Below are 20,582 nucleotides of genomic sequence, written 5' to 3'. Positions count from 1 at the left end.
TGCAAGAACTAGGTATTTAATTTAACATCCTTCTTAAATAACAATCTAGGGAATGTAAGTAATTGTCATTCATTCATACTTTCTCTGGGATATGTAAGGCCTCATGGATGTGTGTTACAGGGATATATGCACTTATTTTTTTATTGACGCTGCTTTTAGTGGAAAATGGCAAAGTGAGGAAATGGTTATATCAGTAGGAGTGTTTTTGAAAAAATAGGAGGTACCTATTGGAGGCAAAGAGCCAAATATGGAATGTTCTTTGTGCCAAACTTTCTTCTAGGACCAAATAGAAGAGGTATTTACCAAACTTGTTAATTTGATGTTAAGTGAGGAGTGATGTATCCTATTATTTAGAGTATAAGAAATCCACTGCATTTAAGTATGGTGTGTTTCAGATTCTGAACAAAAGAAAGATCCTTGAATGATACACATATATGTAGAGAGAAATTATAATTAGTTAATAAATAAGTGGGAAGGGAATTCTCTTAAGACACAGGGGAAAAAATGATATTCCATCATCATTCCTTGAAATTTTGACAGAGTGAGATGACAAGGATATTGAGAAAGTATGAAATCTTAAATTGTGAAACTGAACATGGGAAGAAACTCCTGCAAGCTCATGATTCTTTTGTGGATACAGGAAAATGAAATGAAGGTGGGAAATATTGGGGTAATTATAGGGACAAAGCCATCTAGGATTATTTCAAACATTTTATGTCAGTTCTTCTTACAACATTTAATTACATTTGTGGATTTTATGAAATACTTTATTGTTGTGGCGATTTTAGAATTTAACTCAGCCTTGGAATAATGAAGGGATGTGCCAGATTCATGGATCCATGTAGTGTAATATTACAGAAAGCATTTTAAATTGGAGGGAAAGGAGAGTAGTTTCAGAAATCCTTAAATGTCTAAATTTTTCATCAAGTCATGGATGAAGGACATCAATTTATCTTTAGTGTTAATTATTTGGCTTTGGAGAAATAAATATGCCACAGGATGCTAATTTTAGTGAATTTACTAAGCACGGGTCAAGATACAAGAAAGAGATGGATTCATTTTCCAGTGTGTATGTATATATATATATATATATATATATAAACATATATACACACATATGTATGTGTATATATATATATGCATATATATAATACTACAGAAAAATATCACAGAATTGGATCTATTTGCTAAGTATGCCATGGGATAAGAAGAATATTTCAGAGAAGAGAGGTCCTAGTTGTTGCTTTTTGTTTTTATCTCTCACTTTTTAGAGATATGCTCAGCAGAGACCTTTTTCTTGGGGAGCACTTTGCTTACTCCAGTGAAAATGAAGGCATGCCTGTTTAGCCCAGAAGGGCATACCACAAGTACAAATGAACTGCGTTGATACTGAAGTCCTCTGCTCTGTCTAAATAGGTAAGACTACATGGATAATATGTTGACTGGAAATCATAAACCAATGATTAAAAAAATTAGACTGTGTAAATCCATCAAGTAACCTGTGTTTGTTTTACTAATGGAGATTTTGACTAAAATCTCCATTCAGAGCATATTTATTTTCTTCTTAAGCTTTCTTTCTTTATTTTGAGAGTGAGAAAATGTAGTGGGGGAGGAGCAGAGAGGGAGAGGGAGAGAGAGAATCCCAAGTAGGCTCCATGCTGTCAGCACAGAGCCCAATGCAAGGCTCAAGCTCAGGATCTGTGACATCATGATCCGAGCAGAAATCAAGAGTCTGAGGTTTAACCAGACTAAGCCACCCAGGCGTCTCAGAGCACATTTATCAAGCTAAGTATTTTTTTACATGATTTTGTATTTTAAAAATGTAGTGAAAATTGTCTTCAAATGGTACCTATTTTTGCAGAGAAATCTTGAAACAAAAGACACCTGTCCAGATTCTTGTTGGATTAAGATAGAGTTGGAGTGGAATTGATTCTTCTAGGAAAATCAGTGAAGCTGGGAACTCCCCAGTTCCCATATTGAGCTTACTTAATGTCCTTCCATTTTCTATTAATCTTGTACTTGTGACACATTTGCTACCTGATTTATAGAGGTGCTAATCAAGAAAAACACACCAAGATAAATTCATAAAAATGAGGAATATGATATTTCTTTGATTGTAAAGAATACCCAAAGATTAGTTCTGAAACTGGTGGGGAGGAGGATGGGTGGGATGGGTGATGGTGATTAAGGAGTGTACTTATGACGAACACCAGGTGTTGTATGGAAGATTTGAATAACTGCATTGTACACCTGAAACTGATATACCACGTAGGTTAACTAACTGGAATTTATATTAAAAAAAAAAAGAAAGAAGGTTTATACACAGTGTAGTTGCAATGAGTTAAGTATACAGCTAAAAAAAAAAAAGATTAATTTTGGACTTTGCATGAGCTGTTAGTCCTATAGCCAGAAAATGCCAGAAAGTGTTAGATGGAATAACATATCAGAAATAAGCTAGTTTTAAAATGTTTTTAAGAAATGGCACTTTATCTATCAAGTCTTGAAAGTAAAAAAGTTTAACGGACCCTAGGATTGGCCAAGATGGAGAGGCTAAAGACAGCAATCAAGTAGAAAGAACAATCAAGCTTCCCTTATGCTCTTTTTCTTTCCCTGTGAGTTGTTTCCAGGGAAGGGCACAGGGAGAGAATGCTCCCAGTATCAAATCCTGATGTATAATTTATCAAATCCACAGGGTAACTCAGTCAAAGATTTTTATGTTTTTTCCTTTATGGAAGATTGCACTGTACATTTTGCTTAGTCTCTTAAATGGATAGGAAGAACTGAAGGCAAAAATGTTATATTGAATTTTCACTTAAAGTCGCCAGATGCCCAAGGATTTCAATTAGTTGAATTTTCATTTTGTAGGACAGCATTCTGTCCTGAAGTTTTATCTTTATCCTGTGCTTCCTCTGGCATTGTTCTTCGAGTAGGCAGCATTATTGTAAATCATTTCCTTTCTTACTATAACTTTACACTTTAGTAAAATCAATCAAAAGAGTAAATTGTTTTCTTTCCATTCTACTTGCATTAATGAGATAAAAAAAGAAACGAAAGGAAGAATTCATAATTGCTGTGTTTAGATAAAGAACTTTCAATATAATTGGAAAATAAAAGAAAAAATTACTACCCAAAAGTAGGCTGAAGTAGAGAACAGTATCACTTCTTGAAGCAAGAAGTAGGTTCTGCAACAATTGATGTGATGTTTTTTAAAAAGAATCTATTAATCATGTTGAGGGAGCAGTAGAGGAAAATTCTCCAAGGCAATACAAGGGAGTTTGAATTTTGCCTCAAGGATAGTCTCTTTGGGGAGACTTACCTACATATACTATGAAGGAGACCAGAAGATGAATAATATTTTCTTCCTAATAGGTCATGGCTAGAAGTAAGACATTAAATACAGACTAGAAAAACATCATCTTATTTTTATTAGACAGTATGTGTGAATAGACACGAGCCAGAATTTACACAGATTATTAATGCATCTAGTTAGTTACACAGGTATAATATTTAATTATTGTAGTGTCGCAGATATTGAAATAAGTGTGGAAATAAAAGTACAAAAGTTTAAATTTAAAAAAAATTTTGAAGTTTATTTTTGAGAGTGGAGGAGAGAGAATGATCAGGGGAGGGGCAGAGAGAGAGAGAGAGAGAGAGAGAGAGAGAGAGAGAGAGATACAGAATCTGAAGCAAGCTTTAGGCTCTGACCTGTCAGCATAAAGACTAATGCTGGGCTCAAACCCAAGAACCATGAGACATGACCTAAACCCAAATTGGATGCTTAACCTACTAAGCCACCCAAGTTTCCCTTAATTTTTTTTAAAGTTTATTTACTTACTTTGAGACAGAGACAACAAGAACAGGGTAGAGGCAGAGATAGAGGGGGAGAGAAAGACTCTCAAGCAGCACAGAGCCAGATTCAAGGTTTGAAATCATGAAACTGTGACATCATGACCTAGGCTGAAACCCAGAGTCAATTGCTTGCCAGAATTAGCCACTCAGATACCCCCCAAAATACTTTTTGAGAGAAGATAGTAGGATTGGTCTTTTCATAGATACATGTTCAGAGAGGAGATGAGATTTTACATAAGCTTGATTGCCTTTATTACTTAAATACATATTTTTTCTTTATTCTATTTACTTGCATTTGCCTATGTAGTAACTAAAACATTTGTAATTAGTTGTACCATTTAACACATCAAAGTTAAGACTGGCAATAGTAGCTGCAACTTTTACAGGGTAAAGTCTCCTAACTTAAATAAAAAATGTTATTATACATGTGTGGGGCTTTTAAAGAGACTGGAATAAAATAGTAAAAAGAAACTGCAATTTCATATGTTTGCAAACAGGAAGTTTGGGAGTTTGGGATAAGTAGGAACATGCTTGAAAAGAAAGGGAATTCTAGAGAATTAAGAAAAAAGTGAGTCTGTAACAATAGGTAACCTTTTGGATATGGAGCAAAGACATGCGAGTGAAATGGATTCCTATGGATAGTGACTGGATTTGAAGTGTCCTCCATCTTTTACTGAATGCGGGGTTCCACTGATTAAGACAGTTAGGAGGAAGACATCCATGGTTCTCTACCTGTAGAGGGAAGTAAGAAGAGTAAAATAATTGGTAGATTCATTAACCCTCCCTGACTTAGTCAAATAGAGTTAATGAAAATGAAAATTCAGGACACTCTTACCCAGAAATAGGTTTTTGTTACACTTCAGGAACAATTTATCTGGAATAGCCATTTGGCTATTTTGGAGAAAGAGATGTGGGCCTACTTCATATCTTCATCTCTACTTTGCATGGTTAGTAGATCTGTCATAATTGTGGAATGTAACAAGGTGTAAAGGTGCAACCATTAATGCCGCTTTTTTTTGTGAAATGAAAGCAAAGTGTATGTATGTATGTGTGTATATATATTTATATATATAGTAAATAAATTGACATATTCCAGCATATGGTAATATAGGATCTATTATAGGACAGATTTTGAGAAAGTTGGTTAGCATGTGGGATCCTTTCAAATAGAGAACTACCTGAAGACCCTTAAAATATTTCGAAGTTGTTAATTTATTAACTTTTCAGTAGACTCCATAGTCATCCTATATTCATCAAACTTTGAAACAACTGGATTCAGGCTGAACTATTACAATTCTGTAACTAGCCATGCCATTTAACATTTCTGAATATCCTCATCAGATTAGTATAATTTTCTGCTTATTTTTACTGTAAGAATTAAATTATGTATATTAACTTTGAAAAATATAAAAATGTTACATAGTAATGATTAATTTTCCTATAATGTTATCAGCATTTTTGTTACCATTTTAATCTCCTCCTTCTTTATTAGCAAGGGTATACCAATGAGTAAAGGGAAAATACATCTTATTAATGTAAGTGTGTATGTAACATTGTATTTCTTAAATCTAAAATATCAGTGAATGTACTCTCTGGATGTGTTAAGTAGGTTATGGATGAGTAGAAAAGTGAAAGCAATACATTTATAACTTTCTTCAAAGGCATATTTGTGATTTATCTTTGTTTATGTGTGTAGCTTTACTTAATGTTTTTAATAACTTTCTAATTTGAAATAGTTTTAGTATTATAGAAAAGCTGCAAAGATAGTACAGACAGTTCCTATTATTAGTCAGAGATCTCCAGAGAAACAAAAGCAATAAGAGGTGTGTGTGTGTGTGTTGTGTGTATGTGTGTATGTATGCATTACCATGCATTGGTTATCAAAACCAACAAACAAACACAGGTATATTACGGTTAACTAAATGTCACACTTTATTTGAATTTTTTCATTTGTCATTGATGCTTTTTATTATTCTAGGATCTAATCTAGGATGCTGCATTGCATTTAGAGTTAATTCATTTTAATTTTGTAGTGTATTGAATTGTATGATTATGCTACAAGTTATTTGTTTGTTCTATTATAACAGCTATTTCCAAGTTTCCAAATATTACTATTTTTATGAAATGATATAAAATCAGTTATGTATATTCATGAAGTAACCCTACTCTTGCTCCCATTGTCTCTTCAATCTGTCATATAGAAAAAAAAAATCTGACTTATTCCATAGCATTTTGTCTAACTCTTAGTCTTAACACCAGTTTACTTTTCTTTTTTCATCTTTATTCACGTATAATTGACAAATAAAACTATAAGATATTTAAAGTGTACAACTAGATGATTTGATAAACATATATATTGCGAAAGGAGTCGCTTATTGAGTTAATTAACACATACCTCACTTCACTTATTTTTCCCCTTTTTTTTCCAGTGAGAACATTTAAGTTCTACTCTCTTAGAAAATTTCAAATATACACACAGTCTTACCAGTCTCCCTTTAATAAATAAAATGTGTGATACAATATGATCATAAAATCCTTGAATATTATTCAAATTAAATAGACAGCTTTTCCTCCATCTGTGGTGAGCCTCAGACTTGGAAGTATGCTATGAAGCATGGACATGGTTAGGAGGTGTCATTAAAAGTGGACTTTTATTCTTGGAGATTGGCAAGGTGATGGGGTTCAGGACCAATATATGTTAAAAATTGCTCCAGTCTTGGAAATAAGGCTAAAAGGTGAGCTATGTATCACTTAAGGTCATAGGCAGACATTGTTTAACTTGCCTATCTGAGAAATACATACTTTAATTCACTTTAAACAAAGCTCCAGACTTAGTGAAATTACATGTTTACTTGTATATTTTTGTCCAAGAGAGATGCAGATATTCTTTCTACTAAAAAAGGTAATTCTAGAAATCATGATTTCTTGTTCTATAAGAAATCAACAAGTTTTGTAAGTAACTAAGCAATCTTATTTTAGTATTCATTTATTACGTTGTCCATAAACGTTTTGAAAATCAAACTTTAGCAGACAGAAGGACCCTGCTTTGTTTATTGGGTGGTATTATAATCTGGCTTCTGCTTCCCTCTGAGTGACAGAAATATGTAGTTGATAGTTGCTCTTTTCAGGTGTATGCTTTATTTATTTATTTATTTATTTATTTATTTATTTATTTTTGTATTTTTAGAGATTCTCTTATGGCAAGCTGTGACTGAAGCTACTTGGCAAATGATGTCTGTCATCTAGAAGGCTGTTTTTCGCTCCTTTCTTCACATACAACTCTTTTGTTGGAATTCCAACGCCTTTGAAAAATCAAGGGACCCAAAACACATCATTACGGGACCACTTGTAAAGTACAGCGTGTTTTGAATGCTCTCAGCTAGGAAGACTATTCCAACTACGTCTTTCCTCTTTACCCTTCCCTAAATGGTAACCAGACATTAGGCTGTATGCTTCCCAAACCTGAGAGAATACTTGTTTAGCTCTCTAAGTGATTGGCCTGAAACCTCCTCACCTAGCTTGAGATAAGAAAAAGCATCCCTTTCACTTCCTGTTTTTCTTTTTCCATGAGAACTTGTGTCAGCGTCTGTGTCTCTTTCTCTCAAGAAATCTTCTCCTCTGTCTCGCTAATATCCACTCATTTATAAGTCTTATCACCTTTACTTCTTTCATATTTCCTTGGCTGTCCTTGGCATTTTTACAGTTTATACTGATACCTATATAGTTTCAAATTACCTAGACTAGTTCTATAAAAAGTTTGTTGATATTCTGAGAATTTATAAATTTGTAAATTAATTTTGGATAACTGTAATCTTTATAATTTTAAATAGTATCATTTATGAACATAATATGTTTTTTTCAGTTTTTAAATTGTTTATTTGCTTTAGCATAATTTTATTTATAAAAGGCTTATACATCATTTTGTAGCTTGGTTTGGTTGTACATTGTTATTTTGGGTTTTTAGTAGATATTTAAAATATTTTAAATTTTTTAATTGTGATTATAAACTTCTGACTTTTGAATATTGATTTTATACTTAACAACCTTATTGTTCACTATTTTATTTCTAGTGATGTCTAGATTCTCTAAAGTTTATCTGTCTTATATAATTAATGACAATTTTGTTTTATTCTAATTTTATATTGTTGCATTTCAATTCCTAGTTTTATTGAAATTGGCCAGGATCTGTCATCCTTCCTGACCACACCCATGGTCTATGAAATTAAACAGAACTGAAAGTGAGTATAATTCTATTCATTATTGAAAATATATCTAAAGTAACTATATGTGATACCAGGTTTAGATTTGCTTGTGTATATGTTTGGGCCATTCCCCTAATTAAAGAACATTTTAGTCCATTATATAGCTAAGAATTTTTTATTTGATTACAAATGCATTTCAATAAGGTTTTTGTTTCTGACTGTAGTGGCATAGTTATAAACTATTCCCTTATATCTTTAAATTCACTGCATTAACCACTGTTTTAATATTTTAAAACCTCGAATTCTTTCTATAGAGCTTTCCTGATGATCATATGCATAAATATATTGGTAAATAAACATGAACAAAATGTAAACATATTTGTAGGTAATAATAATCCACAGAATATGTGATATGGAATCTACTTTTATTCAAGTACTTGTTATGACATAGGTTGAATACTCAATATTTGCATTTAAACTTGAATATTTTATATTAGCAGCTTAGGTTCTTTTCCTGAATGCTTCCAAGGAGGATGAAATTTTTTTTATGTGGATTCATGGTAATTAGAAAATTCAGATAAATCATAAATATGTAATATAGTTATATTAGGGAAACAAGGTGTTATGATTAAAGTAACCTATGAAATGTGCTCTCAGAATAAGCATTGACCAAATTCTGTAAATGCAGCAATGTATGCTAGGACAGGAAAACTAACACAAAGCAGCATTACTACCCACACATTTTCTAAAACATAAGTCTTGAATATAATTTATAAAATTGTAAGATAGTTCCTTTGTTATGCTTATTTACATGAATGTTAACAGAAGGGTAATGGCTCTACTCAGAATTTTTCTTTGAAAATCTCTAAACATATAGCACAGAATCTACAGTTGAAAAGAAGGCAAAGGCTATGATAAGCAAACAGTAGAAAAGGTTTTCAATTCAAACTTTCAATAATTATTTAAAAATATGTTCAGCCTCTTTATTAATCAGGGAAGAGCAAATCAGTGGTAATATTTCATTGATCATATTTGGCAAATATATTAAAGATTAAATAACATCTAGTGCTGGTGAGGGTAATCAGAACAGGCACTCCCATATATTCTGATTGGAATTACAGAAACCTTTTGGAAAACTAACCTGGCAGAATCTAATATTGAAATATACATTCTGGGGTGCCTGGATGGCTCAGTCAGTTAAGTGTCCGACTTCGGCTCAGGTCATAATCTCGTGGTTCATGGGTTGGGGCCCTGTGTCGGGATCTGTGCTGACAGCTAGCTCAGAACCTGGAGCCTGTCTTTGGATTCTGTGTGTCCCTCTCTCTCTGCCCCACCCCTCTCATGCTCTCTTTCTTTCTCTTTCTCAAAAATAAATAAAAAATTAAAAAAATAAAAATAAATGAAATAGGCATCCCATTAAACTCAACATTCAAACTTTGAAATAAAAATAGGAAAAAAAAACCCTCCATCATATAAAGATTTCCTGCAGCATTCCTTGAAGTGATAAAACAATAAAAGCATTTTAAATACCTACCAAAAGGGAAATGACTAAAAACATCATGGTATATTTTATAAATATTTGATATTATATGGTCATTGAAGAAAAATAAATTTCTATATAAATGTAATGCTCTACTAAAGAAGTGAGAAGCAAAGTGACATCTGTGTATATAGGTTTCCCTCTGCTTACATGGACAAAGAAAATTACCTGGAAAGATGTACTTTATATAGGTAATAATTTATCCTTGTGGAGTGAGGGAGGGAATAGAGAGAGAGAGGGTGCTGAATTTTATTATGTACCTTTTAATGTCATCTATTCCAATGAGCATTTTACGCTTTTGTAGCTTGAAAGGACAATCCAATAGAGCATAATTCTGGATTTTGACTGAAATACGCACACAACTTACAAATATTATAGTATACAAGGCTTTGTTTCTTGTGGAAAAGAAATAAAAAATTTCTCTTACTTTTCACAATTAATTGAATATCAATCCAGTAGCTGATATTGAACTACCAAGGTTTATGAAATCTTCAAAATTGCTAGGGAACCTTCAGAGGCAAGTAATGCTTCCTTTAAGGGCATTTTAGCTATTTGGATGAGAGTTAACAGATTGTAGCTGTTGGAACATTGTGATCTAGTCTGAGTGATAAAGTGAAGCACTATAGTTCATGGCAATAAATGCCACCTGCAGTGACTTTATCAGTCAACTAATATTAAGAACATATTCGAGGGCACAGTATCATTTCTCAGTACTTGACATCCTGGCACAAAATATTTTCCAATGTTTATTAGCACCATATCACTTGATAAAAAAGGTGGTTTTGTTGGTTTCAGAAGTGCTTTTTCCCAACAACTGCTGCCTTTCACAATGTAGAACCTGGGATTTTGTAAAACTATAAAACCTTTAACTTGAGTTGCATGCATTTACTGATTGGTTTTGCTGTCCTAGCATTAATATTTGTGGTCTTATAATTTAATGTAGTGTGACATATGTGCATTAAAACTTATTTTTATTTTGTTACTTCAAAAAAAGAAATTAAGGTAATAGGAATATTTAAAAATAGTTAATTGTATAAAACTGATCATTCTGATTAGGTGTTAATATTATCTGTATAGTCACTGCTTAATAACATTCCAAATTGTTCAATACTAAGAGGAAATATGTACAATCCTCATTAAATTAAAATAAATCTGATAAGACAAAAATAACAAATCGTTTGAAAAAAATGTGTTGTCAAACATATCTGTGTGTTCAAAAAACTTGAATGAAAATACATGGTGATAATGATATCTTGAAAGACTTTTGGACCCTCATTCTGTTTGAATATTGACTTTATAAAGTGATTGCTTCCCAACATCCCTGTGCATAATCTGACTTTTCAAACCACACTCTCTCATTACGAATTAACTCCTGTAGTCAACTTGTTAAATGTATGTTTTGCTAGGTTATAGCAGCTCTTCATATAATATTTCTCTCAGGGCTCCTCATTCATATTCCTTTCCTATTATTTCTCTTGTACCTCCAACTCTCTTCATTAATATTTGCAGCACAGCTAATGTGAATCTCTGTCATTGGCTGAGTGTTCATCCTAATCTGCTCTTGTACCAGAGATAAAGATTTTACCCTACATTTTCATTAATATAAATAATTTTTTCTTATTTCTGCCAATTTGTTCTATTTTTCTATTCTCTCAGTTGCATAATGAGTTTTGATTGTATTCCAACTTCTATGATTATTTGTATGTTCCCTGCTTTTCCTGGAGAAGATATAACATATACTCTTCTTTATTTGTATTTGCATACTTGTATTTTATGAAATCTGCTTACATAATAACAAATTATAAAAATGGGGAGTATAAACCAAGTGCAGAACACAAGAAAATACTTAAATAAATATTTGTGTTCATCTACCACATTCTAGAATGGCAGTTCAAATAAAGGGTAAGTCCTTAGTTAACAAAAATGTTAATATCCCTGTTTTCAGGTTTTCAGGTGGAGAGTCCTAAAGTATAAATATACTTTGGTGTATCTCCCTAGAGGCTGTTGTGTGAGATTAGACCATAGTTTATTAGACTTTATTTTTAAGCTGTCCTAATTGATACGCCAATTATTATTTATATATTAACTGAAACTATACAAATAAAAGCCTAAAACTATTCTAGCAAGGCCATTAGGAATCTGTTTTTCTTTTCTAGTTATAAGATATATTCATTTCAGGTTTATCACTTTACAAATGCAGTTCTGAGGCTACAAAAATAAAATACAGCCTCTAGTCATTGCTTCTCAAAGAAAGAACCCCTCAGGGCAAACTGTCAGTTTACAATGCAGTGAGGGGGAAAAAAAAGTTTCAGAAGCATCAGCCTCCAAGTAAAAAGCACATAAGAAACTATAATGTAAAACCCATATCACAGAATTATCTTGATTTGTGTGAGTAGCACAGATAGCGTTACCTTAGGGGATCTGAAGTACAACTGAAACAGAAAATGCAAAGTCTCAAATAGTGCCTCACGATAGTTTGCAACAAAGAGGCCTTGCTCAAGAGGGTCATAAACTGACTTTAATGGGAGTCAGTAATTCATCTATTGCATGTTGAAACATCTAATTGTTGTTTATGTTGATGTAATTGCTATGGTGAAAGTACAGGGGAGGGAAGCTGAAACCACATTTTCTGAATATTAGACTTTTCTGAATTTTGAGTGTCTTATTAAATTAAGATGAATAATAAATCGATTTGACTGGCTACTAAATCACTTTTTAAAATTTTGCATGATAAAATATACTTTGTAATAAGAGACAACAGAAAGAGAGAAAGAACAATGGCAAACGATGAATAGTGCTCTCTGGGAGGCTGATTACCACTGATAGGTCTGCCTTTATCTTCTCTGATTTTCTTATTCATAATTTAGGTTCATTTAAAAACATTTGGTGTTATGTTATTAAATCAAAATTATGACTGTGAAAGTCAGATTGCATGGATGAGAAGGAAAATAGGGAACATGACAACAGAACATCACAAGACTCCTTTTCTACATCAGAGTCAAAAACTCATTAAATGTGAACCTCAGTATAAAAACTAGATGAAGCCTACTATAAGGATAGAAACTGGGAAAGGATGATATCCACACAAAATTAATGTTTGTACAATTGGATTTACACGCTATGATGAAAAATAAAACTCCCTCATAGAGAACACAGAACACAAAATCATGTTGTAAGGTTTCAAGATACATAAGACAACATGCAAAAAAAAAAAAAAAAAATCACATGACACAAAATGTTTAGTTTGTAGCCTGAGTGGTTATGTAAGAATCATGAAGATCTTTCCCTCAAGTACCTAAGTATGTTATTAAATAAGACAAAGTATGTAATGAGTACAAGAAAAAAAATCAATGTATACAACTATTAGGAAGACATTAATAAATCTGTGTTTGAAAGAAAAAATAATCTAAAAATATATATCTATCTTAAAATTCATAGTGTCTGGGGACAGATGGTATCACTAGAAGTCATAAATTGTAGTTGGGTACTCAATATATTTTGATAACAAAACTAATTTGAATTATTGGCTATGGAGAGTCAGAAACTTTTGACATTGATATGTAAAGTAACATTTAGATATATAAAATGACTTACATAGATAAAATGATTAATAAAAAGTTTTGCAGATAAATAGAGGATATGTTATGCCCACGATTTCATTATCGTCCCCAAAAACCAGAGCCCGCCAGGGAAACCGAGTCATGCATGCAAAAGCAAAGGGCTTTATTACAGGTTAGGCTTACCAAGCAAACTCAGGCTCACAGACTTTACCAGCACAGTGGATCCATGCTGAGAGCCCTGAACAAAGGCGGGGTAGGGCCTTTTATGGGGTCTGGGAAGGGGGAGTTAGAGGAAATTAAGACACAGGTACAGTGACCCAATCACTATCGCCTATCATTATTGGCAGTAACTTTAACCATATACATTGTTACTTTTGGCGGGACCCAATCACAACATTTAGAGCATTGACCAATTACAGAGTGGACCCAGGACCCTCATGTAGGGCATGACTAGCCTTAAGCAATAGGTGATTATCTATAGCTTCTATCTTTAGGCCTGCCCTTAGACATGTTAAGGGTGTTAGCTGGCCTTTCCTGATTGGGTGTTACAAGGGTGGTCCCTCCTGCTCTCGGCAATGCGTGCCCTTTTATTGTCTAATGATTCTTAAGAAAGGGACACCTAGGCCTTCCAAGGTCAGAGGGAAACTTGAAGCCTGTCATGGAGTCAGTTTGATTCAGACCTGCGTCCTTACGGATACAGTTTTTCCACAATTAAATCAATAAATTGGACCACAAAGATATTACAAATTACTGTGGAGGCGTGCCGGGGTGGCTCAGTCGGTTAAGCCTCCAGCTTCGGCTCAGGTCAGATCTCACATTCATGGGTTCAAGCCCAGCATTGGGCTCTGTGCCTACAGCTCAGAGCCTGGAGCCTATCTTCAGATTCTGTGTCTCCCTCTCTCTCTGCCCCTCCCCCTCTCAGGCTCTGTCTCTCTCTGTATCAAAAATAAATAAAACATTAAAAAAAACAAATTAATGCGGAAACAGTGTTTAAAGACCACATTCCTTGAGCTGTGTTGCAATAAAACTAGAATTCAGTAGTGAACACTTAATTATAAAATTTTTAAATGTTTATTCATTTTTGAGAGAGAGAGAGTGTGAGAGCATGCATAACTGGAGGAGGGGCAGAGAGGGAGACAGAATCCAAAGCAAGCTCCAGGCTCCAAGCTGTCAGCACAGAGCCCGATGATGGGCTCAAATTCATGAACTGCGAGATCTTGACCTGAGCCAAAGTCAGAAGCTTAACCAACTGTACCACCAAGATGCCCCTATAGTGAGCAATTAATTTTAAATCACCAAAAGTTATGGAGCGATATGAATAGCTGAATAGATTATTAGCCAGGGAAAATTCAAAATATTTTAATAAATTTTCATCAGATAAACTTTCAAACTTCCTGACTTTCTTTTTAGTTATATCTTTTAAAGAACAAATAATATCCATCCATATATAGCATGAAAATATTGTGAAAGCAAGTTAATTTTATGTTAGGTTTAAAATTCTAACTTTAGTGGAGAGAAAAATTAAAGGAAACTGTACACCAGTTTTATTTATCTGCAGATTTTGAGGCCAGAGCACTGGCGAGGCTAGTGCAGCTTGAATACTCCTACTGTTAGCGAAATGCCCCTGGCTGCTATGTGGATGATAATAGGAGTGCGAAGGTCATTACACTTGGAGCCTTGAGGAAGCTGTTGAAGTCATAGGGTCTGGGAATGAGATGGTATCACTGGAAGTCATAAATTGTGGTTGGGTATTAGATATATTTTGAAAACAAAGCTAATTTAAATTATTGGCTATGGAGAGTCAGAAAAATAAGGGACAAATGGATTCCCATGTTTTATAAAATAATATCTAAGACCCCACTTGCTGACCCAACTCAGCTCCTCTTCTCCTGGCCTGGCTTCTAACAACCCAACTTCACTCACCTTTCACTTCCAAGAATGCACTCTTCAGTCATTCCCCCAATAGGGGTTTTTGGCATAGTATTCTCAAATGATTATCCTCATTATTTGTCCTGGCTGTTTTTGTTGTGATTGTTGTTAAATCACTGCAGGTCTCTGCCTAGGTGTGCTATCAAATAATGACTTCTAGAGCAGCGTATTAGAGCACACTCCCCACTTACTCTTCACCTTCTACCAAAATCATTATTGCAGTATATTTTTTTATTTCTTCACAGTACTTTAAATTTTGGAGTCCTATATTTCTAGATTTTATTTATTACCTTATTTTGGCTGTCTCACTGGACTTCAGTAAGTCTCATGAAGGCAGGAACTAATTGTGAGTTAAATTCTAGGGCATATTGGGTACCCACTAAGGGCTTGGCCTATAGTTGCCCCTCAGAAAACATGTAAATAAATGAATAAACCCAAATAAAATTGGACAAACTGAACATCTTAATTAATTTAAAAAACCCAGCTAATTATAAGAGTCATACATTCCTGTAAGTGATAGAGAAACTTTAGCTAGGGAAAATTCTTAAAAATATGAATAAATGGAAAGAATCAGCATGCCACTAATTGAGGAAACACATTTTTTATAAAGACTTCAGTTCTTTCCTAGTTATTTAATAAGTCAAGACAAAACCAATTCAAGCTCACCATGGGATATTTTCACCCCAAACTTGACAAATGATTCTGAGGTTAATGTGAAAAATAAATGAACAAGAATTTGTATCAGATAATCAAACAAAAAGTATCATCAAGAGGCTTACCAGAGAATAAAATATAGTACAAAGACATAATAATTAAAGTGTGATCTACTGGAAAAAATAATAAGAATAAATAGACCACATTAGATGCATGTATGTAAAAGACCACGGAAACTTGAGTTTCTGGCAAATTTTTAGTGAAAAATTCCTGGATTAACAGTTCACCTAAGTGAAAATGAATGTAGTTTGATACTTCCTTATACCAAATAATAAGGAAAATTCTGAATTGATCTGACAGTAAAATATGAAATGACTCAATTAATCAATCAGTAAATCAGGTGGGACAAACCTTCTATGCTCAAGAAAAGAAATTATATATATATATTTAGTCAAATATATTTTAATTTCATTAAAACATTTATAAATCAGTGTTATGTATAATATTATGCAAACAAGACACTTACTAAGCAATATAAATACATATTACTTTTTTTTAATGTTTATTTAGTTTTGAAAGAGACAGAGACAGAGTGTGAGCAGGGAGGGGCAGAGAGACAGAATCAGAAGTAGGCTCCAGGCTCTGAACTGTCAACAAAAAGACCAACTGTGGGCTCAAACTCAGAAACTGCAAGATCATGACCTGAGCCAAAGTCAGACACCCAACCAACTGAGCCACCCAGGTGCCCAACAAAGGATTAATTTTTAAAGGATATGAATTTTGTTTTAATTTGAAGAAGACTAATTCCTCAAAATAAAAATGGACAGGTAACATGTATAAATGATTCAGAAAATTAGATTTAATTGGCAAATGTCTACACTGAAACCACAATACTTAACTAATAAGCAATAAATTAAAGTGAGATATTTCTTTCATACAAAATCAGAGATAAATGAAATTATACCCTTAATTAGAAGATAACAAATCATTCTTTGTAATTACTGACACATAACCAAGCTATCTTCAATATCTGAGCTACAACTATATTGAAAATTAGTTGTTGAGTATTAAAGAAACATTTCTTAGGCTACTTAGTAAGGAGGAACATTAATGAGTAGACACAAAGTTCTTTTAATATCACTTTATAATGTTTATAATTTTTCCCTGAGAGCTCTATTATAATGCACCAAGATATTAAACATGCTTATATCATGAGAGGAGATAATAATTGTTGAAAGAGGAACATGTATTTCATTATGTCTATAAAAATTTTAGGAAGTAAATATTTATTTATTATTATCTAAACATTATAAACATAACTGCCTAGAGAGTAAGAAGTATACCTTCTCATATGTAGTCTCAACTGTGATTATTTTGGATAGTAGAAATAAGGGTGGTTGTTATTTTTAATCCTTTAAAATGTTATTATTTAACATTTTTCCATATGAGCATATAATACTTTATGACATATTTTAAGAAACCTGATACATTGAAATTTTATGTTTAAATTGGAATATGTAGAAGAATGTGTAGGAGTCACTAAATTTACAAATACCACATCCTTCAGCCTAAGGTAACTCCTATACAGGTTTCAATTTTCAGGAGTTGTTTGAGTAATTTTGGCTGTACCTCAAGCACAGGAGAAGGGCAAGGAGTAGCAGCAAGAGCTTCATGAAAGTATTTATTGACCTTCACAAGAGCAGAGACACCATCAGGTGGATGGAGATCTGGCAGCTTCTAAGCATTTGCATCCCTGAGAATTACACCAAGATTGTAAGGGTTCATTATGATGATTTTGACAGCTGTGTGAACTGCAGGACTCTCTTCATCACCTCACCTTTCATGTTTTAGCCTCATTCTTCTCTTGACTCTTCTATAGGTCTCTAAGCTTGGCATTTAAAACTTTGAACTGGTAAAGTTTTTTATTTTTCCAACCTTGTATCTCATGACTGCAGATAAAGAAACTGCTGAGAGAAATAATTTATGATGCCCCAAATGTTCTATCAAAACTTTTTCTTTTCTCCTCCTGCTTCTGACATTCTAACAGTTTTTTAGTAAAGGTATAATCCTATTTGTTTGTTATTTCCTTCTGATTTTGATAATCTTGATGTATCAGCCATCCTAAAATAAGTATAATATGATTCAATATATAAAATATTTAATACAAGACTCAGAAAGATTGAAAACACTTGTGAAAATATTCATTTAAACATGCTGGAAAATCTCACATACAATGCAAATAATAGCAAAAAAAGCAAATGAAATAAATAGGCACTAATTATTGTTATACTCTTATACATTCCTGATTTCTGTCTTTCAATCACATTTCTCAAGAATGGTCTTTACCTGCTTCCATACACTTCTCACATTCACACTCAATGGATTACTCCAAACTAGAACAATTTATTTCCCTCACTCTAACTAACAATCCTGGAAAAAGTTAATGGAAGACAGCTTTTCTAAACTTCCCATTTTGTGATGTGTCAGTAGAACTGAATATAGTTGATTACTCCTTCCTTCTTTAAACTCATTCTTTCCTTGGACTTGGTGATACTGTCTCTTTCATTATGGTTATTCGCTGTCACATTCAAAGGATAATTGTCTTCTTTACAACTTCTGAGTGCTACACCCTTGATTCTTAACAAGCTTGATTCTCTCACAAGACAGTCTCTTCAAAACATACAACTATGGTTTTCACCTAAAAGTCAAATATTTGCAATTTTATCTTCCTCTGAGATTTCTTCCCAGAGCTCAACATTTGTATTTCTGCTGTTCTCTTGATCTCACCACTTTAATGCTTCAAAATCTCCCCAGACTAACAAGCCAAGATTTGGAATAATGATCCTCCTCATTTCTCCCCCAGAGCTATTTCTCTTCCAGTGTGTTCTGTCACAATAAATGATGGCAGGTGCTCTCAGTGAGCCAGAAAGCAAAGGGTTATCTATGAGGACAACTTTTCCTTCTTTTCCCCATGTCTGGAAGCAATGTTGTCCTATTAACTTTTTCTTCTGATTTTATGTGGAATTCATTGTTTCCCACCCCTAATATTATATCCAAACCTGTTACTCTTGCTCATGCACTATTGCAATAGCCTCCAGTTGTTTGGTTGCTTCTATTCTAGCCTGAGCTACTGTGTTCTCTCTTAGGTATAATGTGATTTTCTCAATGTCTTCTCCATTCTCTTAGAGCTGATGATGATAGTTGTGTAGGTTGTGTTTTGAACAGCTTCAAAGGGCATCCTTCACTCAGTAATCTTGTTTATATAACTGTTTGACAATTTTCCAGCAGATGTCAGTAAAGTGTTTTTGAAAAAGGGCCTCTTCTCCTAATTTATACAAAGTCACACTTTGAGCTGGTAGCCGCATGTGTGTCTCATTCTCTTGCTTAAAGCCATTCAATTTCTCTTCATTTATTGAGGATTAAGTATAACATACTAAACATGCATGCACTAGAAAGTTTCACACTTGAGCTGACCCCGCCTTTCTCTCCTACTTTAATTTATACCACATTCTCCTCGGCTCAGTCATCTTGGCCTTTTCCAACTCCACGAAACATCAGCTGCTCTGCTGTCACTTTACTTTTGACCCTTTCCTTTCTGTTCATGGAGTGCTCTTCCCTCTCCCTTCACCTAATTTACTTGTAATCTTTCCATCTCAGCTCTGCTTTCAGTTCCCCAAGAGAATATTCTCCAATCTTTTAGTTAGGTCAAATTTCTCTATTATGTCCTCTGATTGATCCATGAAACTCCCTACTCATAATATCTAGCACAATTAAGAAAATTTTAAATTTTTGTATGACTTTTTGATTAATATAGTGTATTCCTTTTAAAATGGAACATTCATAAGGATAGTGGCCATATCAGTTTTGTACAGTACCATAGCCCTAATTCTACCTAGTTCCTTAACCCAAGTAGATTGGGCCTCAATAAATATGGAAAGAAGGAAGGAAGGATAGAAGGAAAGGATCAAAGAATGGAGGAAAAAGGAAGGAAGAGTCTACAAGGCCTACAAAGTGTTATTGGCATGACCAATGGAGATGAGTAATGAATCATGTGGAAGCTTTTATTAGAAGTTTTCTGACAATTAATGGCATTATTTAGAGGATGGATATTTATGTAAAAATTTAGAATATAAAGAACATAAATACATAAACGTTTCAATTTAATGGAGTTTACAAAGTAATTTTATGTTAAAAGCATGATAAATAATTTAGAATTCCTCACACAGAAAGGTCATTGAAACTTTTCAGTTGCACATAATATACTTTGAATTTTTTTTAAAACATGTTATTGACAGTAGACTGGCTTTAACTACTTAACACATTAAATATGTTTCACACATTTTCCACTGAATATATCTATTTTTTTATATAAAGTTTCCTAAGAAGACTTTCATTAAAATTTTACACTTCGGTAACTGGAACATTAATAACAGGTGAAGATATCTTTTCATTATCCATTTTGGTTTCATAAAATTATTAAGAATGTTATATTTGAATAATATTCAGTTTTGGTAGATGGTAATGAAATAAGAATTCAACCTGTCTGTGACTTCATTTTTCTTTATCATTATTAAGTAATGTGTTAAAAATAAATGTTATTCAAATTCATTATATAGGGTAAGTTTCCTTTAGATTTAAAACTTGCAAAATTAGAGAGATGGAACAAATTTAGTGAAAGGATTAATAGGATTTTTGTTGACCAACAAAATGGATGGTATATTCATTCAATCTTCTACTTGTTCAATAAATACATATATATCTCTATATATCTATTTATAGTTATATATATATGTGTGTGTATATATATATGAATGTGTATGTGTATATATATATATATATATATATATA

At 33.1% G+C, this 20,582-nt stretch overlaps 1 long non-coding RNA gene across 4 annotated transcripts in view; it reads left to right on the top strand.

The window, feature by feature from the left end:
* Positions 1-569: 569 nt before the first annotated feature.
* Positions 570-20,582, top strand: part of LOC115290510 — a 48,344-nt gene continuing 28,331 nt past the window's right edge. For 3 of the 4 annotated variants that reach the window (XR_003908154.1, XR_003908156.1, XR_003908157.1), the window contains exons 1-4: positions 570-655; positions 1,272-1,416; positions 7,037-7,278; positions 8,013-8,087. This is a non-coding gene — a long non-coding RNA (uncharacterized LOC115290510). Of the gene's footprint in view, positions 656-1,271; positions 1,417-7,036; positions 7,279-8,012; positions 8,088-17,322; positions 17,434-20,582 lie in introns of those variants that run through there. The other variant, XR_003908155.1, reaches the window with a different exon arrangement.

Source organism: Suricata suricatta, chromosome 4, assembly GCF_006229205.1.
Source record: "Suricata suricatta isolate VVHF042 chromosome 4, meerkat_22Aug2017_6uvM2_HiC, whole genome shotgun sequence".
NCBI lineage: Eukaryota > Metazoa > Chordata > Mammalia > Carnivora > Herpestidae > Suricata > Suricata suricatta.
This window is presented reverse-complemented; position numbering and strand designations above follow the sequence as displayed.